The sequence below is a fragment of the Triturus cristatus genome, chromosome 3_2, assembly GCF_964204655.1.
Source record: "Triturus cristatus chromosome 3_2, aTriCri1.1, whole genome shotgun sequence".
Lineage (NCBI taxonomy): Eukaryota > Metazoa > Chordata > Amphibia > Caudata > Salamandridae > Triturus > Triturus cristatus.
In genome coordinates this window covers 327,258,222-327,268,722 of record NC_140584.1, presented here as the reverse complement: position 1 = coordinate 327,268,722, position 10,501 = coordinate 327,258,222, and the positions used below count along the sequence as shown (strand labels likewise).

General features: G+C 49.7%; 1 pseudogene; it reads right to left on the bottom strand.

The window, feature by feature from the left end:
- Positions 1-573: 573 nt before the first annotated feature.
- LOC146857288 (U6 spliceosomal RNA) lies at positions 574-644 on the bottom strand (annotated as a pseudogene).
- Positions 645-10,501: the final 9,857 nt, after the last annotated feature.

Sequence of the window (10,501 nt, the reverse complement as noted above, 5' to 3'; positions counted from 1 at the left end):
CCAAGCGGACAAGAGAGGACCACGACCCCAGACACACAACCCAGGGAGGCCACGTCCCACAGAGGCAAAGCGGCAGCTAGCAAGAAAGCCCACAAACACCAAGTGGAGCAACACAGAAGCCCCGGAGGGAAAGCGGCAAGGGGACAAGGCGGCACACACCCGCTGCAAACGACAGCGGACGCGCAGCGCCAGCCAGCAGCCAGGGAGTAGGATGCCACAGAGACAGAGAGCCAAACCGGCGACCAGGCCCCCGCAAGAGAGACAAGGCCATAAAAGACAGCCTACACGGTGAACCAAAACACCGGCATCACCGCACACCCCAGCACACCATCCCAGCCACCCGGAACATCCAGGAAGCCAAGGACGAGGGACAGCCCAACCAGGCAAGAACCCCAGCCCCGTAGACCACACACGAGGGCCGAAGTGGGGACGCAGAGCAGCAGCAGAGAGCAAGCAGCACAAGCAGGAGGCCCTAGGTACACACCCCAGCAACACCAGGAGCCACCGCCACCCAAACAGGCCAAGGGCAACCCGCCAAAAATGGAACAGGAGCGGGAGGACCGGCACCACTATCAAAACATGGAACGCTTCATGAATCCGCGTGTCATCCTTGCGCAGGGGCCAGGCTAATCCACTCTGTGGAAAGGAGCAACCAGCAGCGCGGGAAGAGCAGGAAGCGCCCAAAGACAGAGGCGTCCATCGGCCAACAGCCCCCGAAAGAAAGGGCCACACAGCAGCCCCAGTGCACAACCCACGAGAGCACCACGGGAACGGAACCCCAACACACACCGGGGACAGGACAGAGAGGGGCGGACACAGGGAAAAGAGAAGGAGCACACCAACTCCATGTCGCACCACGCAAACACCCGAAGAGCAGCAGAAAACCGCAAGTCACACAGCCACAGAACGGGAACCCGACGCAAAGGCACCGGAGCGCCCCACAAGAACACTAGGGACGGCACCCAAGGATACATACAAGAGCGCAAGGCGCAGGGAGACCAGGCGAACAGTGCAGAAACACAGTATGCCGAGCCCCTGTCAGGCTCCAACCCGGGACACTAGCCACAAAAGAGGCAGCCCACGCGGTAAGGCAGCATCCACAACTGGGAGGAAACCAGCACACGCAGAGGCAGCAGCCAGAAGAAGCGTCACACTGCCGCAGTCACAAACTCCGGCAGTAGAAGAATCACTCGGACTCAGGGCAAAACGGGCAGGAAGGAGGAGCAAGGAGCCACGCACCCCAACACCCCCAAGCAGTCAAGCGACAGCGACATCAAAGAACCAGGACAGCGCCAGCTGAAAGGGAATCCAAGGGCGCGCCGGTCGGGATGTAGCTCAGTGGCAGAGCGCATGCTTTGCAAGCATGAGGTCCCGGGTTCAAACCCCGGCATCCCCAAGAGCCCCCACCATCCATCACGGACCTGAAATAAAGAAAAGAGCACCACAGCAGAGCGTGAACAAAAAACACCGCAATGCGGGACTCACCCAGGGCAGGGGCCGGACACCACCAGCAGCAAGGCCCCCACCCCAACAGCGGGAAGGTACGGCACATAGGAAACGCGGCACGCCTCCCAAACGCCCAGCTTCAGGAAGACGTGCACGCGACCCGGAAGTACCCGGGAGCGCACCGCAGGATCCAGGCAGCACAGCGGCCACCACCGTCACGACCCCCAGCAAGCCCAGCAGGCCAGGGGACGGACCAGGAACGCCCCCCCGCCCGCAAAGCCAGGCAGCCGGGCGGGGGGAGGAAGAAAGGAACGCCACACCAGCCCAGCAGGAGTAGCAGAACAGCACACCACGTCCATTCTGTCGACAGACAGAAAAAAAGAACAGACGGGATGCTGGGTAAGTACTGCTTATGTACTCCCGGTGGGAGGGGCAGTATTAGGGTCCCAGCATGCCTTCTGCTCTTTTTTTCTGTCGGGAGATAGTAATCTCCAATCTGTTTATGAAGGGGACGAGGACATAAGGGACCTGGGGGTAATAGCTCTGTTTCCCGTTCACTGGTCCCAGGGGCAGATCTCTCTGGCCAAAACAATGTTTTGGTGGGTTTTTCAGGCATGCGTGTGGTTAGCCCCATTTCCAAACCTCTTGCTTTGACTATTGGCTCCCTTATGGTCGACTCACCATTTTTACTAACGTCAAATTGTGGGGAAAATTTGTTGGGATTGGACTTATTAAAAAGGTTGCATGCAACAATTTTTTGTTCTCCAGACGGTGTTTACATGACTGTTGGTCCACAAGTGGCCTGTGCCAAACAATGCTTCGCAAAGCATGCCCCCTTCCCGCTGAGTTCAAAGGTGTGCCGCACACATTATGGGCTATAGGAGACACCGATGTGGGGTTACTCCAGATCACACCAGCGTCTATACAGATCAAAGACAACACTGAATTGCCACATATTCCCCAGTACAAGATATCTCAGGCAGGAGGAAAGGCCTTATTGCAAATAATACAGGATTTGATTAAGTCTGGTGTGGTTGAAGAGACAGTAGCGAATGTGTGTAATAGCCCTATTCTTCCTAATCTTAAAAAGCCACCCTTGGATTCTTCTGCTGCCCATCTTGATGTTTGCCATTTTGTCATTGACCTTAGAGAGGTCAATAAAATTGTGGGTCCCCAGTACCCTGTGGTTCCAGACATTACCACGATCTTGACAATGATTTCCCCGTCAGCCAAATTATTTTCGGTAATAGATTTGAAGAATGCTTTCTTTAGCATTCCAATCCATCCAGATAGCAGATATTCTTTGGATTTGCAATAGCCGGTAGGAGCTTCTGATTCTGTTGTGCTCCAAAAGGCTATACAGCAAGTCTTAGTATCTATAGTCAAGCTTTGAAAGCTCAATTAGATTCCTTGGAGCTTCCCCTTGGTAATGTGCTGCTGCAGTATGTTGACGACCTCCTTGTGGCTTCGGATACTGAGGATGGCTACAGAAAGGCCATGGTTAAATTACTGTTACATTTGGCACACCATGGACACAAGGGTGCCGATTCCGATCCGTTAAAAATATTCCCTGTACGAATCGTATCCGGATTTTTTTACGTACGAATCGTACAAGTCCCGTACAAACTGGCAAGTACGATTCGTATGTTAAAAAATCCATACGAATCGCATTGGGAAAATTACCCGACACGTTCTCGGGTCAGAAAAAGTGTCCGACACGTCCCCGGACAGTTTTATGTACGAATCGGGAAACTGAAGTCCGAGTGCGCAAGTACGATCCGTCCCGTCCATCTGAATGCACAACCGTATGGAAAAAACACCGTACGGAGCAAACTCCCATAGCAACCATGGAGACGTCCAAACATGTGCCCGCATACGCGCCGAACACCCCCCCAGCCCACCCCCCCAAGTACGCGCCGTACCCCCAGCCCCCCATGTACGTGCTGTACCCCCACCCCCTAGGCACGGAGCGTACCCCCACCCCGTAGGTACGGAGCGTACCCCCACCCCCTGTATGTACGGTGCGTACCCCCACCCTGTGTAGGTACGGAGCGTAATCCCACCCCGTAGGTACGGAGCATACCCCCACCCTGTGTAGGTACGGAGCGTACCCCCACCCCACCCCTTAGGTACGGAGCATACCCCCACCCTCTGTATGTACGGTGCGTACCCCCAGCGCTACGCGCTGGGGGTACGCACCGTACATACGGGGGTGGGGGTACGCACCGTACATACGAGGGGTACGCACCGTACATATGGGGGTATGCACCGTACATACAGGAGGTGGGGGTACGCACCGTACATACGGGGGTGGGGGTACGGTGCGGACGTGTAGGGATGGGGGTACGGTGCGTAGCGGGCCCCCTTTTCGCCGTGCATCATGGCGTACTTAGCTTTTCCGGCACTTTTTGGGTCCCGTAAAAATATTGCCGTGCGAAGTGCTGTGGGTACGAATCGTAGTTGCTGGTCCGTAAAACGCTGCCTGACTCCGTGCGAATGTCACGTATGCAGTGTCCCGGATTGGAATTGTGGGTATATTGTAGCCGGTCGGTGTTTTTTACGATTCGTACCGAAATGGTGTTTCTGTACGAATCGTACTTGCGGGTTTGTAAGGTGGTTTTCCCGGTTACGAGTCGGACGGAGAAAACGCTCCGTCCGACGATTCATACCCGGTTTTTCCAGGATCGGAATCGGCCCCAAGGTGTCACTCTTGAAATTTCAATATTGTCGACAGGAGGTCACCTACTTAGGTCACCTACTGTCGAAGGAGGGTAGCAAACTAACACCTGAATCCATAGCTGCTATTACTAATATGCCTCATCCTAAGAACCTACGCGAGGTACGTGAGTTTATTGGGATATCTTCGTATTGTTGACACTGGATCCCTAATTAATCCTTACTAACAAAACCCCTTCTATTCCTGACCACTAAAGATGTGCATGAACCTTTGCCGTGGACACCTGCATGCCAGCAAGCTTTTGAGCAATTAACGGTTGCGCTTTGCTCTTCCCCTGTGTTGGGTACTCCTGATTACCAGAATCCTTTTGCACTCTACATACATGAGGCGGACGGTTGCACGCTTTTTGCTTTAGCACAGGGTTTCGGGGATAAGCAGAGACCCCGCGCTTACTTCTCTGCCATCCTTGATAACATTGCCAGAGCGCTCCCGAGCTGCCTAAGAGCTGCCGCGGCAGCAGCAGTTTCTATTATACAATTGGCAGGGCTCGTCCTTGATACTGATCTCACAGTAATGGTACCCCATGCTGTGGACACACTTTTGAGCAAGACAAAGATGCAGCACCTTACTAGTGCGTGTCTCACTGGATATGAGTTTACCTTGTTTGCTCCGTACATTACCATCAAACGATGTGCTACTCTGAACCCAGCCACGTTACTACCCATCCCTTTGGAAGAAAAGGACAGTGATGTCCATGATTGTTTATTTCGGACTGAGGAAGAAACAAAAGGATGTGTAGACCTGACTGATGTTCCCTTATCTGACCCACAAGGGAAACTATATGTCGATGGCTCTTGTTTTAAATTACCAGATGGCACTACCACTGCAGCTTATGCAATCACAATGTTATACACTGTAGTTGAGACATCCCGTATCCCATACCAATTGGCCCAAGCTGCAGAGCTGGTCGCCCTTCTTAGGGCTTGTAAGTTGGGTGAAGGACTGACTGTTAATGTCTTCACCAACAGTCGGTACGCCTTTGGGGTGGCCCATTATTCTGGGCATCTCTGGGCGGAGAGAGGGTTCCTGACCTCGCATGGGTTACGCATACAACACAGCCCATTGATATATAGACTGTTGTCGGCATTGACACTTCCTGATAAGCTGGCAATAATAAAATGCAGCGCTCACAAAAGCAGTGACAGACGATGTGGGGAGGGGCAATGCGTTTGTGGATCAGACAGCTAAGGAGACAGCTAGATCAAAGAAAAACAAGATGTTTATGGCAGGTCCCATTAGATGGGTTCCAGACAATGGAATGTTCAAGCACACATTGGAAAATGTCAGGTAAATACAGAGGGAGGCAACTGTAGATGAACTGGCAATATGGGACAGGGTGTCTGGACGAGGATGGGTGTTGGACTGACTAGTCGGGGAAACAGAGGTGGTTGCTTCCAAATGCATATGTGCTCCCTGTTGTGACCATGGCCCATGGTCCCGCACATATTAGTGCCAAGGGAATATGCAAGCTACTGGACCCAGTATGGCAGAACGATAATATCTCTAAGGTAGGCACACACCTAGTGAAACACTGCATTGTTTGTTTAAAGCATAATCCTGGGAAAGGCACTCCTACACCTGTAGGTAACTTTGCACCGCCTTCCTTCCCTTTCGAGGTTCTCCAGATGGATTTCATCGAAATGGAACGGGTGAACAACTTGAAGTATGTACTGGTAGTGATTTGTGCATTCAGTAATGGATTGAGGCTTATCCCACTAAGGAGAATACGGCCATGGTGACAGCGAAGGCACTCTTGAAAGTGTTTTTCTCACTTCAATTCAAATGTCATTGAATGGGTGTGCAAGGGCTTGCATATTAAGCAGAAGTTTCATGCAGTGAACCACCCCCAGTCAGCAGGCCTGGTTGAGAAGTACAATGGTACTCTCAAATTGAAGTTAGCGAAAATCAAAGAAAGCACAAGATTGCCATGGCCAGATGCATTACCTTTGACTTTATGATCCCACAGGGAGACAGCGCATTCTAGAACAGGGTTGTCTCCGTACGAAATGGTCTTTGGACGCCCCACTAATGTCTGCAGCGTTCCAAAACCCAAGCACTTTTCCGAGATAGAGTACTTCCTGCTTGTAGATTATCTGTATGAACTGTCTAAAGATCTTCGTTCTCTTCACCAACAGATTCATGCCACGCTGCAACCAATAGCAGAGGGGCCTGGGCATCAGATACAGCCCGGCGACTTTGTGCTTGTCAAAAACTTCCAACGGAAAAACTGCTTGGAGCCGAGGTGGAAAGGGCCTCTCCTTGTCCTTCTCGCCACCCGCTCAGCCGTGAAGGTTGAGGGCAGGAAGCACTGGGTGCATGGCTCACATGTCAAACGGATACCTCTACCGCTTTCATATGATTGCTGGATAGTCAAAGGCATCTCTGATCAGGAAGGGGAGCGAGTGCCCCAATTCTTTCCTTTCTCTTACGCCCGATTGAGGTGGGCGCAGACAGGTGAGGAAAGTGATGCGGCCCTATTTGAGGCAGTCCCCCCGGAGATAAGGGCCGCCCAGATGCTCCCACTTCTGGTGCACAGACACCTGAGTCTCAATGCCCTGCTGAGCCTGAATTTCTTCCCCTTTTTGTTGATGAAAAGGTGCCTTGGGTAGCCAGGTACAACTTGCAGCCCCGACGGCAGGACAGTGCTCCAGTAGGATAGTCCAGGATTTAGGGAAGTACTTGAGCTTAGGGCAAATGTGCTATGTCTATGGTGCCTGCTTTAGATTAGAGTGAACAGCATTGGTGCACTGCCCTGGACACTGGACAGGATCGTTGAGGGTTCTTGCCAAGGAGGGAGGGTGTCCTATCCTGAAAGAAGAGGATTTGTTTTCCTGCAAGGGCTGCGATCACGCAGCTCCCCCGTGGGAGTGCTTCATAGCACCGTCGTTGATGAGCAATAGGAGCATGCCAGTGAGGCTGTGACGGACACTGGGCGAATTGTACCCCTCTGGTCGGTTTCATTTTTGTGGCTCAAATTCCTAAGGTTCTTTCTATGTACCCATTTGGTCATATAGTCATGAGGGAGGAGCAGCCCTTAGTGGCTCCTCCACTGCAGCAGAATGGTCCTGGGTGGTCTAGTTGGTCCACTGGGAGTAGGGTAGTGGTGGTAGTGTTCCTTCTCCTGGTAACAATAACACTATTTGGGGTGGTCTGGTACTTGGAGGAACAGCATCCCGTGCACACCTTGATAGGGACTACCCCAGCTCCAGCTGAGCTTTAATTTTTCACACTGGCACCGCATAAGGAGAGTCATAGACAAACTTATGTCCAAAATGCTTTTATTCAAATGCTTCATCAGGTACACAGCACTACTAATGCCACAAATTGTTGGATGTGTGGGCTACTTCCCTCAGTTATGCACACAACTGATTTGCTAGAGTCCTTGCCCCTGTCATATTTAGGTAGCTGTGAAGCCTGGTTTCAACTGCTTTCTATGGTATACATGCACTATTATGCTGATGTCATGAAAATGGTACAGGCTAATGACGAAGCAGTGTTGGAGTATACAGTGGTACACCAAGGATATACACCTGGGGCAGATGGCAAGGAGGGTACCCTGCACCCAGATGCTTGTATGAACATGTTCGAGGCTAACGAGAATGTCACTTGGTTACGAAATGAAATGCTAGATTTTCAAGGGTTTTATGTCACTGAATATTTTAAATGTTTCCAGGAACGCAATATCATCGAAAACAAAGCCATGCCTATCCCTGTGAGCAATGCATCAGCTAGTTTCTGTGTTGAGGGATCAGGAAACATTTCAGTGGGACAGAGCCATTTTGTAACTACACATACTGATTGAACACTATTAACAGCCCACCTTTTCTAACACCTCCAAATGTATATTTTATCTGTGGGGAACAGGCTTATACATAGCTTTCCAGGGGATGGTCTGGCCGGTGTTATGTCTCCGTCTTCCTACCTCCCGTTTACATTGCACCATCCAATTACCACAAAGATCATAAGTTACAGCGTAGGGATCTCCATGGGCATAGAGTTAACAGAGTTGTCAATCCAGACAATATTGATCAGACAGATACCTCCCTCCAGCAATTTACTGACATAATGAAGTGCATTCTGCCGTTCCTGGGTCCCACGTTCAATAGTTGCAACATTCATCACCTTGCCAGAGTAGTTGAGGGCGTTATTACTACTACTGCTGGTATACTGACTAATATTACAGTCGAGCTTCAAGCTACGAGGCTCATTTCCCCTCAATAACCGATGGTTCTAGACGTCATTCTGGCTGATAGGGGTGGAGCTTGCCGTGTCGTCGGCAGCAGTTTCTGTGTGTACATTCCAGATAGTGCCCCTAATGTGTATTCCACAATACAGAAATTACACAGACTTGCTTTAGATATACATCAGGATAATGGTTCATGGTCTCTCACAGAAAGGCTCTAGGGTCTGCTGACATCATGGAATTGGAAGATATTACTTGCCCTAATAGCCATCACAGGATACATCTTTACATGTTGCTTAGGCATTATTTGCCTTCCAGCTTGTTGCACCTATTGTGTGGGTAAATTCACCCCTACCTCAACATTGCCAAGACGAGTTAACAAGATCTCTACAATGATGATGCAGGAAATTCAGGACATAATGCTCATTGATGAGGGCATCTTTGAGTATCGGGTGATTTCAATGCTCATGTGTTGCTTTGTTCTTCCTTGCAACTAGAGTGACTGCAATTTCTTTCACCCCAATTAGAATTGTAAAGACCCTACCGAATAGCCCAATAAAGCATTTAGCCACCTCTGCTAAAAGGAGGGTCTGTTAGGTTTGAAAACCCGTCCCTGCAATGCACTAGTTTCATGCTATATTAGGTTAGCAGTGTGTGGTTAAATGTACGCCATTTGTATTCAAGTTATGCAACCCACTGAGTTATCCTCATCATGTGCAGGCTTTAGTTAGCAAGTGTGACTCCATTTTGTATTTCGTAATCCTTATTAGACTGTTAAGGCTGTGCCCGTACTAGGCCTTATTATTTAGTAATGCTTGCCTCAGCAGAACACTGTACTTCGTTATTATTTTCTCTCCTATCCAAGCCTGTTTCTCGACTCGCTAATGAATAGGCTATTTTGCCCTCGCATACCTATCCGAGTGTTAAGTCCCGCTCCCATGATAGAAGACGATGAGACTCGGCGCTGTGGTCTTGCATTGTAAATAGCATGTACCCATCTGGCAGGTGGTAGCTCATCCTCCTGTGCCTCCTTTGTTCATGTTCGGCCCAGGCCGGTAACTTTTCATAGGGGGCCTGGTTGAAAGCTCTCAGGAAGGTTCATTACGTGTTACAGATTGTTGGGGGCCAGTCCCTCGGCAGACATCTTAGGGTGCAGGTCAGATTGGACTCCTCTGCAGATTATTGCTAATAAAATGTAAGTTGGTATTCTCTACTGTGTGACCGACTCTTCATTCTTGCGAAGGCATAACAGGTGGTTGTAAGAAAACCCAGTGGCCCTAGAGGGCCCCTTCCTTCAGATGTCTTTTATGTTCCACCCCTTGATGGCATACACTGTTAGAGTTAGTGGGTCTGGGCTATAGATTGAACTTAATTAAGGAGTGGTTCAGTTAAACCGAGGGGCCGATTATGACTATTGGCAGACCGGTGGTACAGCGGTGCAAACCTCTGTGCCACTGCTCCACTGATGGTCACCGCTGCTCCCGCCGCTCCCGCCAGATAATGAGTTTTCAGTAGTCTGGCAGGAGGGTGGCGTGGCGTTCCATGGTGGTGCCTCTGTTAAAGGTCTCAGTCCCTTTGAAAAAGGCACAGCAATGGGACCGAACTACAAGGTTCCTGCAAGGCATAGACTTGAAATTCCATGACGTGCATGAACACAAGAGGGCACATGTTATGCCCCCCCTGTGTGCATCCACATGTGGTAGAGACACAGGGGGGCCTTGGAGGGCCATCTTTGTTTCCTCTCCTCTAAAGTTTACATGGAGGAAGAACATCCATGTAAACCGTGGATGAGAGGAAACTCGTAATATGCTGTACAAACAGAATATTGAGTTTTAATTATCGACATACACAAATATCGAGTTGGAAATATCGTGATACAGAAACATCGACAGCAAGAATATCGTGGTCAAGAATCGACTTTAAGGTAAGAAATATTGTTTTTTTTAAATATCGAAGTTAGTAATATCGTTTTCAAAAATATAGTTGTTTAAAATATCGATTTTTAAATTATTGTTATGTATTTTAAAAGTATGTGATCTATTTTGTTGTATATGTATTGCATTTTTTTTTAAATATATGTATTACATTTTTAGTAGTTACTAATTTTATGTTAATTACATTTAGCATTTTGTATT